We start from the raw sequence: 19,715 nt of genomic DNA, 5'->3' as shown, positions 1-19,715 counted from the left end.
TGAGACAGTTACATACTCCTAGGAATCGAAAAAAGAAAATACATGTAAAAAATCAAAGAAATACTCCAAAAAAATTTTGACAATGACGTTAAGAGGTATGTCTATTAATTACATAGAAAAAACAGAGAGGGCAAAAAAAAAAAAACACACCCTAAATCTATTTTTGATGTAAGCTAGTCTTGTCTCATTAAATCAGCATCTATGATTAAAACAGAGATCATTTTTGGTACATAATGTATTGCATTGTTAGAGCAGCATCTGTTTATTACACAGCATAAACATTTTTCAGCTTTCTGAAACTACTGATACACAAGAAATGATGCAGACCTACTAATTTATTCAATCTTTTTTTTTTTTAAGATTTTATTTATTTATTTGCGAGAGAGACAATGAGAGACAGAGAGTATGAGAGGGAGGAGGGTCAGAGGGAGAAGCAGACTCCCTGCTGAGCAGGGAGCCCGATGCGGGACTCGATCCCGGGACTCCAGGATCATGACCTGAGCCGAAGGCAGTCGCTTAACCAACTGAGCCACCCAGGTGCCCCTTATTCAATCTTTTTTATTTCATGAAGAAATACTTTCAGTGAAAGGGTTAATAACATTAATATTCTAATATTTGGCCTTGTATGAGGCAGCTTCAAGTTGCTGGGCACACAGTCCAAGAATTTCATAAACCAACAGCTTCCTCTTCAGTGGTTACAGTGCATCACAATCCAAATCTTAAGTGTTTAATATGTGTTTAAGTATACTTTTAAATACATGACTTCTACCAAAATGTAAAATGCACTAAAATAAAGCCTAATGAAAATAATATAAATGAGCCCAAATAATGTAATTTAGGTTATAAAATTTTCAAATAATCTCTAAAAAAAATTCCAAAATATTCACAAATAAGAGTGTATTATTTTCAATATTTCACAGTAACTGAAACAATTATATAACTATCTGGGAACAAAATCATATTGTTCATATTAAGCAAAACCATCTTATTTATGCACAGACCCAGTGCACCTGTTGCAATGGAAAAATAAACCCCCAAACAACATAGGTCCCAGCCTCCCACAGGTTAAAATAAAACAAAAATGTAAAAAGTGGAAAATACAGAAAAGGGCATCTTTTTCAAACAAACACACAAAAAGCTATTTTATGTTTTCATATACAGAGTGGTAAAAAGATAGAAGAGTGTTTTCAAAAAGAGCAGCATAACAAGACTGTAGGCAGGCTTCTTTGCAATTGGCTTTCAGCAGCACAGGAACTTCAGCAAGAAAGGATGAAGCAATACACAGCTCTAGGGGCACCAAACTGCCTGAGGATGCTGCCTAATACCAGAACCTGGACACAGTGCTCTAAGAGTTGACAGCAACTTGTCCCATGTGCTGAAAACACTGAGCCCTGCAAAGCCACATGAATATCTGTGGAAAAAGTCTGTGCAAAGTATCCTGACCCTTAAGTGTCCACCAAATGGGAAACAGATACACAAACTGTGTTACTGACTTTGTCCTATCACGAAGTATTAAAAAACAGTTAAAATTAATACACCAGATATAAAAATAGAAGGAACAGCTCACTAGATGTCCATCAACAGATGAATGCATAAAGAAGATGTGGTGTATATATATACAGTGGAATATTATGCAGCCATCAAAAAAATGAAATCTTGCCATTTGCAATGGAACTAGAGGGTATTATGCTAAGCGAAATAAGTCAATCAGAGAAAGATAAGTATCATATGGTCTCACTGATATGAGGATTTTGAGAAACAAGACAAAGAATCATACGGGAAGGGAGGGAAAAATGAAACAAGATGAAACCAGAGAGGGAGACAAACCATAAGAGACTCAATCTCAGGAAACAAACTGAGGGTTGCTGGAGTGGAGGCAGGTGGGAGGGATGGGGTGGCTGGGTGATGGACACTGGGGAGGGTATGTACTATGGTGAGCGCTGTGAATTGTGTAAGACTGATGAATCACAGACCTGTACCCCCTGAAACAAATTATACATTATATGTTAAGAAAAATTAAAAAAAAAAAAAAAGAAAGAACAGCTCAGAAACAATGTTGGGTAAAAAGGATTTCTAAAAAGCAAACTACATAAATATTCTAATTTAGTAAAAACACTCAATGTTGATGAACACATAAATGTACTAATAGTCTAAAAACATGGACAGGAAGGATATAAACCAATTTCAAGATGGAGGTAATCTCTGTGAAAGGAAGGATTTTAAAATGCTTTTAAAATACATATACAGCAAATGTTAACATATTAATTCTGCATGGTAAATACAAGGTTGCCTGTTCTAGTTATCCTCTGTACTTCTACAAATATTTGGAATATTTCTTAAGTATTTTAAATCTAAGCCATGATGTAAATAATTTTCTAATGAAAAAAATTAAAAAGACTTTACAATATCCTTACCTGAAACATGAGGGTCTATCTACTTTCTTAAAAATCACTAGTCTGGCTAGTCTCCATATCCTAAAACTTTCAAATTCCCATTTAAGAAACTAAAAATTCTACCCTCTTTTCACAAATGATTTGCCTTAGTAACATTTTCAAATCAAGTTCTCAAGAGACTCCACGCTTTTATCTCAAAATTGAACTGAGGGATTCCACCAGGTAGACACCCTAAGTAAAATTAAAAACAATCTTAGCAGGGGCTTTGAAATAACTGGTTCTACCATTTATTGTTAGAACAAACAGGCTTGATTGAGAACCTGACTCCCCATTCCTTGGCCCTAACTTCCATGGGGGATATTTTTACTTCATTAGTGAATATGTTCTTTTTCATTTTCTTTGTTTATGTGAGATATTAAACTTCTACCTGTTAGGAGGGAGGGAGGGAGGGGGGAAGGGATTGATTCCTAGTAAGCCTTTAGACTTATCTAATGAAACCTTAACTCTAAAGAAAGTCAGTACCCCAATGACAAGCTTTTTATCTTGTGTTAAAATTTTGTGCAGTCCAATTTCTTTTAAGTTTAGCCTCATTTCTTTATAGGCCTTTGGAAATTGGACAGGTCATCTATAACTAGAAACAAGATGCCTCTCATTTAGAATCATATTTGTACACTAAAACAAAAGTTTAATACACTTTTTTGTCACCATGAAGAAAATATCAAAGTTACTGTTAATTTTCACAAAAACTGATAAATATTCTCTCAAAGTAGAAACCATCTGATTTAAAGAATTACTGACTTGTTACCGTACACAAGAAATCATATTCAACTTATATTGATGTTTTCTATCTGAAGTATGTCATGCAATATTGTAATCTATCTCATAAATCTACTACAGTGTGATCAAATCCTATCAACTCTGATTGGCATAAATTTGAAACAATGAAGCAATCACATCTGTTAAGCAGTTCTAGCTTGCTAGACACCACTGTAAAAGTTTACACAATAACATAATTGCATTTTTTTCTCCATAAGACCTTTCTGCACTTAATTGAGTTTTCATAATGTTTTTTGTGTGTACTAGGTTCTGTGTCATCTACCATACAAAGTGGGATACAAAATAAAAGATAAGAAAAGGAGATGGGAGAAATTGTGGGAGATGGGTAGTAGACACAGTATATATGTGAAACTGGTACACCTGAGAAAAAATGTTCATGAAACTGCAAATGAATTACAAGATAGAAAAAAATTAGTGAATTTGAATGAAAAAATATCTAACTTTATCCTGGAGTGACTGTTGAAAAAATATGAATACTGAATTTAAATAAAAATACATAGACACAAAACAAGTAAACCATGTTTTATGAAGCAAAAGATTACCATACAGCAAAAAAAATTACCACCTACCATTTTTGGTGTAACCCTAATTTCTGAAACTTGAATGATTTTATAAAAATATTATAATAGTACATGAATATGATAACAGCATAATATATATATTACATAAATAATAGTAATGTATAATATATATCCTATAGAATATATATGAACAAATAGGTGAAAAATGCAATATCCCAAAAATAATTCTATGTAATTTTAAGAACATTTCTAATAGCTGACAAACTCATGGAGAACAATCACTAGGCCCTAAAGATACAGGGTCTATGGACTAAAATAAGAGATAAATATTAAACATTAAAAACAAGTTAAGTAACTTTATCAAATTATCAATCCTTACTGCTTTTATATACAACATGCCTAAGATATAACTTAAGAATATGTCAACATTCTACTAAAGATAGCTAAATTACTCTAAATCCCATCTTGGTCACCATATAGAATTTTAAGACATTTCCCATCCTACTGAACTCTGTACCTGCCACTCCTTATGTGTATACATCTTAAGAAAGTACACCTCAAAAGTGAATACCTCTTCACACTAACCAGGGACTTCTATGTACTCAGTACATATTTCCAGATTGATTTACTTTTCTTTTTAAAGATTTATTTATTTGAGAGAGAGAGAGCATGTGTGCTCACATGCTGGTGCGGGTAGAGGGAGAGGGAGACAAGCAGACTCCCCACTGAACAGGGCTCAATCCCAGGACGCTGAGATCATGACCTGAGCTGAAATCAATAGTAATTTAGCTATCTTTAGCTTAACCGAATGAGCCACCCATGCACCCCTGATTGATTTATTTTAACTTGTATGAAAACATGAGTCATGAGTCAAATAGTTTAAAATAAAATTTTATTTCCTACCATTAAAGTTAAAATTAATAAAACAAAACAAAATTATGATCAAAGGAAAATATTCCAGAAAGAGATAACAGGTAATTCTGATGGTGAAACTTGAATTCAAGAGAGTGAGAAGGTCTTTTTAACAAAATCATGTGCTAATTCAGATGTTTTCCTTTTGTCTATGGATATGCCAAGTTTTCACAAAATAAATATATCCTGTTTTCTTAGAATTTTCAATTTTATTATTTGGAATTATTAGAATGCTATGTTAACCAAAAGACAAGAATTTTTCTCCATTCTTGTCTCTTTCCTATGATTTTGTTGTACTCCCCTTAATATACAACTCTTCACTAGTTGTTTTTTTAATATCTTATAGATTAATTCCTAATCAAATGCCTTAAAAAAGATGCTCCCTTACATTGAAACTCTCATGACTACTTTGTATTTTAGCCTCAATATAAAGACATTAATTTGATTACCATAGGACACTAACAGTATTAACATTTTACTAAAATCTCCATTTTTATTTTTTATTTATCAAACACTAATAATCAAATAGAATTAAAATAAGAAATAACTACAATTCTTCTGACAAAACTGTACTGTTGTTGCCTACCATCTATCTCATTTCTATATTTTGTTCATGTTTTCATTCATTTAAGAAATACTATTTTTGTATTGAAATACTGGTAAAAATAGGACAACTCCTGTTTTTGTTACAAAGATAAGCAATAAACTAATAATTATAACATTGTACAATAAGTGCTCTACAAAGATTTGTGGAAAGTGAGGTGATATCACTGAAAAATCAGAGAAAGCTTTTGAGAGCTGCATCTTGCAGGATAAGTTAGCCAGGAAAGAGGTAAGGAGCGAACAACTCATAAAAGGATTGATTCAAAAAAGATTAAGATGATGAGCCGATTTCCTCTCCTTCCCAAACCCCAAAAAGATCTCAAATTTTTGCAAAATAGCCTATCAAGGGAAGTAACTCATCAAAGAACTTATCATAAAAGGCTGTGAGGAGGGGCGCCTGGGTGGCTCAGTTGGTTGAACATCAGACTCTTGATTTTGACTCAGGCCACGATATGTGGAGCTCCACGGTCAGCAAGAAGTCTTCCTGGGAGTCTCTCTCTCCCTCTGCTCCCCACCCCCTGCCCTGTGCGTGCTCTCTCTCTCTCTCTCAAATAAATAAATCTTAAAAAAAAAAAAAAAGATAGTGAGGAGAAGCAAACTATTTTGTCCACAGTCAGTAACATTCAGCCTCACACATGCCAACTCTACTACCCTGGTGACAAATTTCCAAATAAGAGAAAAAAAACAAACAGGAGAATGAATTAATTCAAGATAACTTCCCCAAACTGAAAAACACTCGCTTCCAGAATGAAAGGGTCCTTTCAAGTGCCAGTATAAACAATGAATAAAATCTATTCCAAGACACACCATCATACAAATTCAGAGATAAAGATTCTAAAAGCTTTCAGAATAATAAAAATAGGTCATGCACAGCAGAAAACAATGTGGTGGGGGGAAAAAGGCCATGGAGTTGTTGGAAGCAACACCAAATGCTGTGAAAAAAGCCTTAAAAATTCTAAAAGAAAATTACCTACAACCTAAAAATCTATACTCAACCAAACTATTAATCAAGTCTGAGAGTAAAATAAAGGCATTTTAACCCTTCCTAAGATGTATGTGCGTATAATAAGGAGGTGAAGCCAGAAAAAAGACAATGATTTGTAATCGCAGATAAGGACCAGAGCAAAGCTATCCAACCTCAGAGATACCAACCCTTGACCTTCTAGATCACTTCAGTACCTCACAGCCATGAATGAAAATGGCAGTAGCAGCTAAAGAAAACAGTAACCACAGTAAACAATACTAGAGGAAGCAATTAGAAGCAAGTACTCTTTACCTAGGCAAAGATGCCTGTGAGGCTGGAAGGAAACCCCATGACAATGGCTGTCTTCAGATAAGTCTCTACCAGTAAATGACTGCCAAACTGTTACATTCATCTCTAAAGTTATGCTCATATGCATTATAAATAGTGTCACTTTGAAGATAAACAAAATCATGTATCTATTAAAAAAATGCATTCATACACACACAATTTTCACTCACAAAAAGGGTTTAACTGGATTATTTTATAATTAGGTTTCATTTAGGAAACCAATAACAAAATATAACAGTATAGTTTCTATGAAGTGGAGACTGATTTAGAGATATAAACAACAGTTCAAAATGGTTCTAAATTATTATATCACTCATCAATTTTAGAATCCCCCCCAAACTGATTAATTAGCATTAGTTATTTTTCAAATTTTAAGTGAAAAACTGTGCCCACTCTATCTGGTTGTCTTATGGACAAAATAAAATCTCCTTTTTTGACTCCATTATTACATATACTTCCTATGCAGTTAATTTTCATCTACAAAACTATCAAAGAAATCAGAGTAAGTCCCTATATTCCTTACTAGAAGAGTGTTTAATGCTGAAGTATTTAATTCTACATGAATTGTTAGTTTTGATAGAAGCTCCAATTTAATCTGGAAGTATTCTTTAAGCACGTGAGTTGGAACAGCTAGGAGGAATAAGCACACATTTCTACAACAATGGTTCTCAATCCCACCAGATCCAATGCCCCTTTAATTCTCTGTACTATCCTGAAATGAAGTTCAGAGATAATAAAATCTAACTACACACAGAATGTTCTTTTTAAACCAATATTAATTCCCTAACCATAATATTAATGAAAAATAGAAGTAATTTATATCAAAATACTTACTTCATTAAATAAATGCTTAGGCATAGCTACTTAAGAAGGGAGAATAAAAGTCACATATTTGCACCTATATATAATAAATAAATTTAGATCTAAGAGACAAAAGAAGTCATTCTCCATAAGAAGTACAAGAAAACGAAAAAAGGAGCAGTACAGGAGAACTCTAGAATAAAAATTAGTGTTAAGTGATTACAGACAAAAATTCATTTAATGTGAAGATAAACAGAGAAGAGGGGCGCCTGGGTGGCTCAGTTGGTTAAGCGACTGCCTTCGGCTCAGGTCATGATCCTGGGGTCCCTGGATCGAGTCCCACATTGGGCTCCCTGCTCAGCAGGGAGTCTGCTTCTCCCTCTGACCTTCCTCTCCCTCATGCTCTCTGTCTCTCATTCTCTCTCTCGCAAATAAATAAAATCTTAAAAAAAAAAAGATATAGAAGCTTAAATGAAATAAAGATTAAAATGCCAATACAAATTACATACTGTTCAAATGGAAAAAATTATGAAATACGGTGTTAGTGCAACTGACCTGGGTTTTATTTTTAAGCGCAGTGTCAAACAATTACCTATGCAAAGACATGGTACAGTGTGATTACAATATATCCCAGTAATACCACCACACTGTCAAGGCATGTATACATTAAGTCTCTAGTACTTGGAGCACTGGGTGTTATACACAAACAATGAATCATGGAACACTACATCAAAAACTAATGATGTAATGTATGGTGATTAACATTTAAAATAAAATTTAAAAATATATATATAATAGAGACTACATCCTCCTAAAATAAAAAATAGTAAATAGAGTGAGTATGTATTACAAGAAGTTACAGAGAAGTTATATAATAAACTCCTGGAATGGTTATCATAGTACTACTGAACACTAGGCAACATAAAAATAAATGATTTTAAAATATAATTTTAACAACATATTATCATTATTCTAAAAAATGAAATTTTAATTAGGATGGCAATTATGAAATATCTTTAAACAATCTTTATCAACTAATAAAACTCAGTGAGTTCCATTAATTTAAAATTCAGTTTGTTGTTACAAAAGTCTTAAACATCTTATTACATATTTGCAATCAGTATTCTTGAGCCTCCAGTAAATTGCATTACTGAACTGAAAACTTTTCAGCTAAATTTCTAGTTAGAAATGCTATATATAGGGCGCCTGGGTGGCTCATCGTTAAGCGTCTGCCTTCGGCTCAGGTCATGATCCCAGGATCCTGGGATCGAGCCCCACATCGGGTTCCCTGCTCTGCGGGAAGCCTGCTTCTCCCTCTCCCACTCCCCCTGGTTGTGTTCCTGCTCTCGCTATGTCTTTCTCTGTCAAATAAATAAATAAAATCTTTAAAAAAAAAAAAAAAAGAAATGCTATATATAAATCAGGATGTGGAAAGAATGTGTGAAGTAAATTACACAGAATTTTGAGAGGATTTCTTTATTCTCCTTAAACTTCCCCTCCACACAAATTTCCCCTCAAGTATAAGATTCTTCATGTAACATCTTACAAAAAGTTGTCAGTATTATTATACATGAAAGTATTACTACTTTATCTTTGAAAAAAATTTAAGCAAGCAGACATTGAAAAGTTACATGGTACTCAGGACAATCTTTTATAGTCTGAGACTGCCCCATACATTTTAGGATACGTAGCATTCCTGAGCTACATCCAGTAAATGCCAAAAACACTCCCACAGTATTGTGACAAACAAAAGCATAATTTCCAAAAACTCCCCTTTTGAGGCAGCACACTCTTATTTAGAAATCATAACTCTAGAAGTCTTACAGCAAAGAGCATACTATAGTGGGAAAAACAATAGAAAAAAGTGTTTCAAAAACAAACACATCAATTATACAAAAAATTGAAACTTGCCAATTTTATCCTCTTCCAAACATCCTGTGACCTATATTTTTTGGTATTGTGTAAAGAGAATGACTTAAAGAGATTTGATAACCACCCTAGATCATATGTATATCCTCTTTATGTAATTTTAATAGAAAGCTTTCCTATGTATCTTTTTAATATTCCAACTCTTACTTAGCCAAATTAAAGTCAAAAATAGAATATAATCAATAAAGTGTATATGTATAGGCATGCCATGCTTACATAATTTCCTTAGTGTGGATTTTACTTGGTTTTTGTTGTTGCTATGTTGGTCGGTGTTCATTGTTTCACTGAGCAACATCAACACTGAGATACTGCATTTATAATATTCAGTATTATTAAAGACTCATATGTCAGTATTATTTAGTGCCCCAAGAAATCCTTACTGTATGAGTCCCATTTTTTATTTTGCAAACTCTAAATTTAATAAGGTTCTATTTAATTAGTCCAGGATTCAAATATACATTCATGCCAAATTTAGCAACCGCACAGGAGATTAGGGAGAAAGGTATTTGAAACACTTCCACAGGAACAACCTTGGGTTGTTCTCTTAAAATATCAGTGCAGGGACCCACAGTACTTCACATGCTATCCACAAAACAGAAGAGGTGTGAAAGAAATTTTGTGTTTAACATGACCTTTGGCTGTACTTTCACTTGTCATAATTATAAAGGAGCTACTCTCAGAGCCAACATATAAGTAATGTTACTACTCTTACAACCATAATAGTATTTTATGAAGTACTTTATACTGTGACAAACTCAAGGTAGAATATAAGGACGCTCTTCCTTTGTTACCAAGCATAACAGGCCTTTCTGAACAAAAAGAGTTCTGATATTATAACGTATGAATGAGTAAGAATTATTACAGAAGAATTTTTTCTTTTTACTGTACAATCAAACACAAATATGTCAGTGTGGTTACTTGGTTCAACTTAACAAATCATCTAATGCTCTAGAGGTAAATAAACTGAAACCTTAATAATCTAATTATGACTTTAATAATGTAATATGTCATTTTAGATAAATACCTGTCAAGAGGGAATTAAAAAGAAAACTAAAAAAAAAAAAAAAAACCTTTTCTAGAGATTCCTGTTTTCCCATACAAAATTTCACCAAGGAAAAACACTTGTTTTTAAAAATATTTTGGCAAAACTGCCAACATATCGATACATACATGATATATAACACGGATTTTTTGGGGGGATGGGGGAAAACACTGGATCATCCAACATAAAATTTATATTTGGAAGGTAGAACAAATAGGATTAGTTTTCAGTACAATGTTAAATATGCCACCAATTAAAAGATTTAGAAGGCAAAAATGAGCACAGAAAATACTACAACGTATGATATGAAGAGAAATTTTAGAACTTTCTACTATACCATAAGCAACTTTGCCAGCCCCATCTTTCTGTTCCCAATTGTAATACCTCTTTACTTTCACCTTGAAAATAGGCTCCAAAAGCTGTGAAACATCAGTCACACTTGATAAAAGTCATAGCCACAAACGGCCTTGGTTGCCTAACAAAAACATACAAATACTGGCAAAAGAAGTCAGTTTTATCACAAAATCAAATATTTTTAAAGATATTGTACATGAATTAAGATTCCTCTTAAATATATGTTATATAAGGGTATTAGGAATTACTCATAGACAGGTGAGATATTGCTATCACACTAGTAATAGTGTGTCCTGAATTGGAAGATAAATTATATGGTCATCCTAGCTATTACAGTATTTCATATTACCTAAATCACAGATTTTGAGGATTTTATGATGTAAAATTAATTATTTATTTAGAAACTCTAACTTAAAAACTCTGATTCACACAATACCTTGTTGTTCATACAAATGCAGCTACCTATGGCACTCACACCAACATCACCCAAACTCTTCTGCTAACCCTAGCTCATCTGTTTTCATATGTTTGTGTACTTCAGACCCAGGATGATGAAGGCCTATCTTTGTCTTCAGGTAGCAAACAGAATATAAAGATCCCATTCTCTTAGCCTCACACCAAATTCACAATATTTTTCCTTACTCCTGGAGGCTCTACAAAATCTTTTAAATAATTACATTTAAGTGTTTAAAATTACAATTGGCTATTTTCTCATTTTTTAACACACATGTTAAAATACTTAACTGTACATTAAACACTATATTTAGAGTTAATTTAATAGTACCTTTGTGGCCATTTCTATAAAAGTTCAGGCATCAGACTCTTAATCATTCTTTTAACAATATGTGTCTAACCCTGATAATACCATTATTTTTATAAGGAAATCAGACTTGACCTAACAGAGCCCTGGAAATGGCCTTGGGCTTAGGAGTCCAAAGATCTGAGTGTTGGACATCCACCAGGCAAACCATATAATCTCCCTGAGGCACAAATTCTTTTTATGTAATTCTAATCCACTATATGGGATTACAAGAAGAATCAAGTCAGAAAATTCAAGAAGCTCAAGTACTGCCTACTGTTTAGAAAAGATGACCAAGTATAACACAAAGTGAATACACTTAGCAAGTTAAACCTATCAGAAATAAAGAACTACATTCTCAAAAACAAAAATGCAAAAAAAAAAAAAAACAAACACCACCCAAAACTGGGTAATACCAACTACACATGCAAAACTGTAATGGGCTAAGAAAAACCCTTGAGAGTCAGACAAAATGAGTCCTAATCCCAGTGGCATCACTTACTGCCATGTGTGTGGTAATGAGCAAGTTACTTAACATCTCCAAGTTTCTGTTTCCTCATTCATAAAATGAAGACAGTAACTGTATTTATCTCACTGTGAAGAAAAATAATCCATATAAAACATATAAGCACTGTACCTGCACATAATAAGTGCTTAATAAATGCTAGCTATTATTATGAAAATTTCTACTGATGTCTCCTTCCAAAAACAAGTCCTAAAAAATTGTTTTGATGTCAGGAGAAAATCTCCCATATGTGTGCATATGTGTATGTGTGTGCATGCACATATGTTTGTCTTCCAATGAAGACCACTTGGATAACACAGCTAATACTCCACAAATACATATTAATAGTGTGGCTGGGCATATTATTGTGACAACTAACATAGTAAGATCTTATTCAACACTGGAGAAGGCAGCTTTTTTCTTCAAAAGAAGTCCACATTGGCATACTGAAGCACATTTTGAAATAAAATTCCATATCTGACAGTATTTGTGGTTGTTCATCTCCAAAACAGAAGTCACAGATATGTATAATACACACATTTTTAAATCCATGTATATAAATCAAATGAAACCACTTCCTTTAAGGCAAACATATGAAGACGCTAAAGCAATATTCCAATTAAACATTCATATATTCAATATTTCAAAATAAGAAATGTGGGTATATATATATATATATATATATATATATATGCATAATTTACATTCCATAGTAAAACCTGTCTACAGAGGCCATTTTCACCATATTTCAACAGCATCCTGGGGTGCCTTTTGGCTCAGTCAGTTAAGCGTCTGACTCTTGATTTCAGCTCAGGTCATGATCTGAGGGTTGTGAAATCGAGCTTCGCATCAGGCTCCGCTCTGGGTGTGGAGCCTGCTTAAGATTCTCTCTCCTTTTCCCTCTGCTCCTCTTACTACATCCCGCCCCTTGCTCACGCTCTCTCTCTCAAAAAGAAAAAAATTAAATCAAATCAAATCAAATTAAGAAACAGCATCCTAACTTGAATTGTACAATGCTGTCTCTCTCTGAAATGTTAAAACTGTAAAGTACACAGTAATTCACTGCAAGCAAACACAGAAGACTAAGTTGTGCATATGACATTCTTTCACCCAACTACTTAACCTATTCATTAAACCTATTCAATGACAGAGCACTAATAACTGCACTATCTTATGAAATAGAATCAGATGAAAGAAAAAATACCTTATTTGGTTAAAAATAGAAACATTACATAAGAGAATTATTAGCTAAAGTCAGAGAAATTACAAAGCCCTTGTCCATTTTAGTTCATTAAAATAAAGTTGTATAAAACTTTCCATAAGGGATATGATGTGTCACTATGGCTGGTATAAAAATTTATATCAGCATCATGCTATTTGCCAAATACACATATAATGAGAATTTTAAAAAATAAAGGCTACATCAAATTTATATCTCAGGGATCCAAATCTAAGTTGGACTTCATTTCTCTGAACTTTCCTATATATATCCCAGTAGTAAAATAGATTTGCCTCTAAAATAAAATAACAAGACTCTGTTAGTTATTCTAAAGCAAGTAAGAAATGCAGACCTGCCCTTTAGAGAAACAAAGTATAATGTGGACTGAGGTTTACATGTTCAATCTCAGTTTACATACTATAGGCTATATCATTAATTCATAAGTGACTCTACAATGAGTATGCACATAATACATAAACATTCTATCATCAGTAACCCTAAACAGGTAAATTTAGAACTAAACAAAGCATAACTGAAATTTCATCTCTACCACAAATTACTAAGGAAAAAAAAAGAAAAAAAAATCCATGGGCACTGCAATGAATACACTTTTGCCTTAGAGCTAATACTTTAATTTTAAAGAACCGCAAAGAAAAAAATCAAAACTAGTCAGTAACAATGCAGGCTCTAAAAGCAATAAACTCAAAATTAAGTTATAAATAATTTAAAGCATGTCATGAAGATGTATTAATAATTCATCAGATAAATAATTTACTAAATAATCAAATAAATAAATAATGAAATACATAAATAAATCAGCAAATAAATAATTCTGCAAAATAACCTAAACAATAAGTCACCCAAACAAATCACAAGCCTACAAAACTACAATGATTTTCTGGATTCTGATAGTTTTAAATAAGCAAATGTACATAAACTAGATCAATCCTTGTTAGAATTAGAAATATTTTTCAATGCTATTGGTAAAATCCTCATCTCAATACATAATAACACATTTTCAATTTTTAAAGGACTGCATTGGATTAGTTCGTATAAATTATTAATATGATTATAATATATCCTGCTCTGTATTTTACTATCTTTGCCTAACATATTTTCCCCCAAACAACTGGATACTTAAAATATTCTTAACTTACACTTCTTTTTCAAAGCAAATCTTACAGGATAATTGTGCCACTGCCTTTCTGATAGTTTTCCTATCTTCACCAAGTCTTTGGAAATTTTCTGCAGAGATAGAACAACAAGAATAACCTTAATTATTACAGATGAGATTTCATCGCAGGTGAACAAGGTTTTGTAATTGTACAAAGTAGCAGTGGGAAGTGGACATTATTAGTTGTAAACTATATAAAGTTTTTAGAAGTCTTTAGTGGACTAAGTACAAGCTAACAGAGGCTAGCTTCCTCTATTGCAACTGACACACAAGCTGTTACAATTGGCAGGATTTCAGATATAAAGGCAAAAACTTTGAAGGACAAAGTGATTGGCTGACATCTAATGCTATCCTCAATTTGAGAAGCTCAAAGTCCTTGATAGAATACATGAGATCACTTAACTGTTACAATTTGAATATAATGACAATCTAATTAGAGCACCACAAAGAATCAAAACACAACTGACCTCATCAATCAGTCTTCATTGCACATTTAAAGTTTGTATCTACCCACAGTAGAGTACTCCTGAAATCCATAAATAGTAGATCCCAAACTATGATAGCCTTTCACACAGAAATAAGAACTCTAAAGTGGGTTTTTTTACGCATTACAGATAAATTCAAACAATATAGTACATTTGAAGAGAAGACTGTCTACGGTCCCCAAGTGTAAGGGAAGATTCTAACTTTATCTACACAACTTCTGTGTAAAGGTTCCTCAAACTACAGACCCCTTAAATCTGAACTCAACCCAAAAAATATAGCAAATCCTAAAACATCATAAATTGGTTAGAGCAATGGTTCTCAACTGGGAAACAATTTGCATCCCAAGGGACATCTGGCAATGTTTGCATACATTTTTGGTTGTCATAACTGGGGAATATTATTGGCATCTAGTGGGTAGAGATCAGGGATGCTGCTAAACACCTATAATGCATAGACAAGACCCCCACAAAGAATTATCCGTCCTAAAATGTTAATAGTGCTGAGGATGGGGAAACCTAAGGTTAGAATAAAATGATTTTTAGTAGTGTACGGTTTTCCTCTTATAAAATAGTACAAATTTGGTTCAGAGATGTAAAGTCTTCTGTAATGTGTGTAATATTATATGCAGTGGAATACCCTGGAAAAAAAATGTATATTCTTGAAAGGGGTATGTGGGAACTCTGTACTTTCTGCTCAATTTTTCTGTAAACCTAACACTGCTCAAAAAAAAGTTTATTAATTTTTTAAATGTGTATCCTTCACTCATTTCACTAAAGCCATGAACAACTTTCTTAGAATCAATACTAAAAAAAAGTCTACAGTAACAAAAAATTTTTTCGTTTTTTCAAAATTCTTCCAATAAAGTTAGTAAGAGAACATTAAAAGTCACATTTTTGAGCTTTGTCAAAGTGACTAGCCAAGATATTTAATATTAAAAATTCATAGGGCTTGAAGGGATTATTCAGATACAATATACAATCCTCAATGGTTTATGGGTCGGTTTTGTGGGTTGTTTATGTTTTGGGGTTTTGGGGGGGATTTTGTTTGTTTGCTTTTGCCTAAAAGCTACCAAGTGTTTTCTGAAATAATATTTGTGATAATTATTAAAAGCACTTGAGAACAAAATTCAGCAATATAGCTAACAAAAACATCCAAAAATTATGTATCATTTTAAGTACCTTCCTTTCAATACCAATTAATCTGTCTCCAGTCTTAAAGTAGATTTTTGTTTGCAACATAGATCCAAAATCTACCATGACACAATGCATGTTTCCTTATATTTGACCTATTACATTACTACATAGAGTATTAAACAATGGTATCCTTTATCAGATAGAATTAGGTCATATCCTTCCCAAGCCAAAAAATGTTCTTAAGTTATAATAATATAAAGACTTAAGAGGAAAAAAAAAGGGAGAGAACTCTCCCCATGTAAATGTCCAGAAATAGACAATCAAAAGCTGATGTGGCAGCTCCAAATACTGAGGACCTAAGTTCTTTCCATCTTTCTGCTCTACTACATACTGTTTCTACTCCAAGTTACCTCATACTCCAAGACTATGGGCACTCTTGCTAATACATACACGTTGCAGGTAGCAGAAAAAGAACGGTGAGGAAAAGGCCCACCTTGCTGCCTTCTAACTCTCCTGTGTTATTTCAGTCTACAGCTTATATACCATAGCTTTATCCTTTGGCCACACCTAACCATCTGGGAAGATAGGAAATGTAGTCTCCAACATTGGTAATAATGCCCAGCTATTAATACTGGGGTTGTTCTTACTAAGGAAGACACGTAAGATGAATTTTGTAGGGCAAATTATAAGTGGAGGTTACAACTCTTCAAAGAAAATGGGAGATGCACTCAAAATTTCTCATGAGGGTGGTTCACTGGAAATTATTGGTACATGTACACAGATTTGTGTATGTATGAAAGAAAACCTAAATGTTTAAGTAAATGTTTAAATAAATTTAGGGATAATCTCAGAATAGAATACTATGTAGTCACTAAATGTCACACTTTAGAATTTTACTGATTTGGAGAAGTATTCATAATATTAAATGAAGAACAGGCTATAAAACATTTCATATAAAATAACCCCTATTTTATATAAATATAGATACCAACACATACATATATGTATACACAGTATATATTTTTACATACACATAGGCACATCATATATCTATATCCAGAGACAGACTGAAATCATATAAAATTCAAGAGAATGGAACTAATCTAAATGATAATAGTGGTTTAGGCTTTGGGAACTGTAACTAACTTTCACTTTCCCCATACTTTTCATTACTTTCTAATTTTTCTACAATGAACACATACTATACTTATGATTACTTTTCTTTCTTTTTTAAGATTTTATTTATTTGAGATAGAGAGTGAGAGAGAGAGAGCACAAGTGGAGGGCAGAGGGAGAGGAAGAAGCAGGCTCCCCACTAAGCAGGGAGCCCGACACAGGACTCGCAGGACTCGATCCTAGGGCCCTGGGACCCTGACCTGAGTCGAAGGCAAATGCTTAACCAACTGAACCACCCAGATGCCCTTACTTATGATTACTTTACATGAAGATTTTGGCCTAGATGAGGAAAAGCACCTTATAAAAGTAATTAGATTCAAGCTTCAATTTACATTTTTATTTAGAATTTGCTCGTAATTAAAAAAAAAGTGGGGGGAATCTATAACTGAGCTGTATCTTTCCCAACTGGGTCAAAACATGTAGGTTTCTCTTTAGTTGGTAATAAGAAGCTAACCTCTCTGTGCCCAACTTGTTTTCAACTTACTAACATTCACATATCACATTTGTCAGCTTTATACAAGTCACTCTTAGCCAGATGCTACATCCATCATTCCTAACAATTTACCCTGACATACTGATTACTTTGTTCACATCACTCTGTAGAACTAATCATTCGTACTTCATGCTTCTACAAATCCTTCCACTTTCTATATTTCTCAATTTTTTTCTACTCTATTGCATTTTTCTGGTTACTTATATAATGGATACATCTAACAGAAATTACATCTTTCTTATATCTTTACAACTATCTTGCATTGTCTTGACTTTTCCAGAGCTATTACTGGGTATACAAACCATTGCTACATTGGTATTAGCTCTATTGTCTGTAAGTCTCATAATTTGGAACACCTCAAAGTTCTCCACATTTTCTAGAGTGATTCAATTTCCTAAGCCCCTATTGCTATCATATAAAAAATAGAAAAACAGGAAAAAGGCAAGCAATTGATATATTTAAAACTACTAATATGTGTATTGAATGGATCAAAACAGCAAATAAAAAAGTAAAATATATGCTCCCTACACTCTAAAACTTGGTCAAATAAGACAAAGAAACACACATGCACACATACACACACACACACACAAGGCAGGGAGGAAGGGAGAGAGAGAGAAAGAAATTCACAACCAAATGTAAAAAGAGGCAAGTGTACAATCAGGACAATATGTACTACCAAAAAATCCGAAAGCTAAAAGCCACAGGCACAAATAATCAGGGAAGACTCTTCAACTGAGACCAAATTAAAATAGGGCTAGGACAGTGGTTCTCAACTCTGGGAGGCATCACCCCCTTCAAAGGACTTTTGGCAATGTCTGGAAACACTTCTGGTTATTACAAATGGAAGTCACTAGTTGCATCTAATGGGCAGAGGACAGGGATGCTGCTAACATCCTACAATGCACAGGAGAGCCCCCACAGAAATGAATTATTCAGCCCAAAATGTCAAACAGTGCTAGAAGAAGCAGTTGGAGTCAAAAGAAGAGATAGCATTTAAGCGGGATGGAATGACATGAGTAAAAGAATGATAACTACAATACACGATGTCTTTAATAAACCATAATACAGCTAGTGAAAGAACAGGGGGAAAAGAGATTAGAAAACATAACAGGGCATAGACTGTGACGGGCCTACACAATAAGTCTGACAGACCAAGGAGATAAAGAAAAATGCCTATTATAATAACAAAAATATAAGAAAGCTGAGGTGCAAAATAGCAACATACTTTATAAGAAACAAAACTGTAGATAGATGGGGACACTGATTTCCAGCAGTATGGCAGACTAGATACCTTGATACTCTTAGAGGTTACTTTTAAAAGTTAGTAGAAAAATCTATTTCAATGAACTGCTTAGCTAGCAAGAAAGTACAGTATTCTCATAAGCCATAAACAAAAGTAGAATAAGCAAAACCAGAAACCACCTTTTATCTTGAGAGTATGTGTTCCACTGCAGAAAACTGGGCTTACATTTTGATGGCTACATACACAGGCTCAGGACAGACTCTCAAAGTCTATCAAAAGGAAACACCTATATAAAGCTGTTATGCCAAAGGGCTACACCCTTAGGTTAAGAGCACCACAAAGATCTCCCTCCTGTTACCCCTTACAGTCATACCCACCCCAGACCCCACCATCCCTAACCCCTAGCAAACCCTAATCTGTATTCCAGCTCTATAATTTTGTTACTGCAAGAATGTTTTATCAATTCTCTCAACACAGTATCCACAAAGTATAACCTTCAAAAAGGTTCTCAGACTAAATTCACACTACATATATAATCCAATAAATCTCATATGATGATGTCGTTTGAAGCACTCTTAAACTGTTAATACCCCCAGGCATCTGGGGGAAACATAGGCAAATTAATTGGTGAAAGAAAATAAGTTCAATACAGGCCTCAAACAATACAGCAGCTTTCAAAAAACCCTACTTAAATTAAAAAAAAAAGTCACAAAATATACAAAGATACTAGATACAATGAATGAGTCAACACAAACAAAAGAGCAAAAGACAGCAGGATTA

The 19,715-nt window shown here is 33.5% G+C and overlaps 1 protein-coding gene across 9 annotated transcripts in view; it reads right to left on the bottom strand.

Moving 5' to 3' along the window:
* Nucleotides 1–19,715, bottom strand: part of TBC1D5 (TBC1 domain family member 5) — a 528,942-nt gene that overhangs the window by 462,196 nt on the left and 47,031 nt on the right. For 6 of the 9 annotated variants that reach the window (XM_081826016.1, XM_081825991.1, XM_081826055.1 and 3 more), the window contains exon 2: nucleotides 14,410–14,472. The exons of 2 other annotated variants lie outside the window; for them this stretch is intronic. The gene's annotated coding sequence lies outside the window, so the exon portion shown is untranslated. Of the gene's footprint in view, nucleotides 1–14,386; nucleotides 14,473–19,715 lie in introns of all 9 variants that reach the window. One more of the 9 variants, XM_081826005.1, reaches the window with a different exon arrangement.

This window comes from Leptonychotes weddellii, chromosome 1 (assembly GCF_054177405.1).
Source record: "Leptonychotes weddellii isolate Sample4059 chromosome 1, ASM5417740v2, whole genome shotgun sequence".
NCBI lineage: Eukaryota > Metazoa > Chordata > Mammalia > Carnivora > Phocidae > Leptonychotes > Leptonychotes weddellii.
This window is presented reverse-complemented; position numbering and strand designations above follow the sequence as displayed.